This window comes from Chiloscyllium plagiosum, chromosome 4, assembly GCF_004010195.1.
Source record: "Chiloscyllium plagiosum isolate BGI_BamShark_2017 chromosome 4, ASM401019v2, whole genome shotgun sequence".
Classification (NCBI taxonomy): domain Eukaryota; kingdom Metazoa; phylum Chordata; class Chondrichthyes; order Orectolobiformes; family Hemiscylliidae; genus Chiloscyllium; species Chiloscyllium plagiosum.
The window spans coordinates 74,725,296-74,726,906 of NC_057713.1; positions in this window are offsets into that span (position 1 = coordinate 74,725,296).

Below are 1,611 nucleotides of genomic sequence, written 5' to 3' on the forward strand. Positions count from 1 at the left end.
ACCCTCTCCTCCCTGACCTATCACCTTCATCCCCTCCCCCACTCACCTATTGTACTCTATGCTACTTTCTTCCCACCCCCACCCCCCTCTAGCTTATGTCTCCACGCTTCAGGCTCTCTTCCTTTATTCCTGATGAAGGGCTTTTGCCCGAAACGTCGATTTTGCTGAAGCTCCTTGGATGCTGCCTGAACTGCTGTGCTCTTCCAGCACCACTAATCCAGAAGATGACCAGAGAGACAGAGTTCACTCCCAGCTCCTACCTGTAGATGGCAGTCTCAACAAGTTCACTGACCCTCAGTAAAGCCTGAGATTGATTTCAAACCTCAAGTTGTATTCCTTTGTTTTCCTCCTGACCTCAAATGTTAAACTTTCCTGAAAGACATAGCTCATAATAGTTGATTGATTCTTCAAAAATATCCTCTCCAGTCCATGTAATAAATTTTGATGAAATTTTGATGACCTGCAGATATTTTCCGCCCTTCCCCACCACCCCACAACCCGGGTGTACTTTCTCATTTATTTCCACATGAGTTAGGATAAAGTTTTGCATATCAAAATGGAGAATGATTGCAAACTGAGTGCAATAACAGCAAATAAATCAAATTAATTCTTTAAAGAAATCTTGAAACTCTGTGGAGTTCTTTGAGTCTTGATGCCAGAACTCTGGAAATCCCAGAAAAACAGAGAACTGCTGAAAATGATAGCTTCTTTTGTCGGTCTCCTACAATTACAGCGGGAGCCCTATTAAATTTCATTGCCATAAATGTCTACATTTCTTTTCTTATGTTTTGTTTCATCTGAATAGATAGAGTTTCAGAGTTGAAAAATGTGTTGCTGGATAAACACAGCAGGCCAGGCAGCATCTGAAGAGTAGGAGAATCGACGTTTCGGGCATAACCCCTTCTTCAGGGCTTCCTGGGTACTCCAGCATCTGCAGTCCTCACTTTCTCCTAGATAGAGTTTCAGTCTGACTTGGAAATATATTACTCTTCCTTCAGTATTATTGGGTCAAAATCCTGGAACCCATTCCATGATCATATTTTGGCTGTAACTTTATTGCTGGAACAGCACAGCAGGTCAGGCAGCATCTAGGGAACACATTCCATGATCATATTTTGGCTGTACCTCAGGAAAGTATATTCCTGTTCGGGTGAAAGGAAAGGCTGGGAGGTATAGGGAATGCTGGATGACTAAAGAAATTGAGAGTTTAGTTAAGAAAAAGAAGGAAGCATATGTCAGGTATAGACAGGATAGATTGAGTGAATCCTTCGAAGAGTATAAAGACAATAGGAGTATACTTAAGTGAGAAATCAGGAGGGCAAAAAGGGGACATGAGATAGCTTTGGCAAATAAGGTTAAAGAGAATCCAAAGGGTTTTTACAAATACATTAAGAACAAAAGGGTAACTAGGGAGAGAATAAGGCCCTTCAAAGATTAGCAAGGCAGCCTTTGCGTGGAGCCGCAGGAGATGGGGCAGAATATGGAAGATATGGAAGGATATGGAAGATATAGAATGCAGGGAAATAGATGGTGACATCTTAAAAAATGTTCATATTACAGAGGAGGAAGTGCTAGATGTCTTGAAAAGTATAAAAGTGGATAAATCACCAG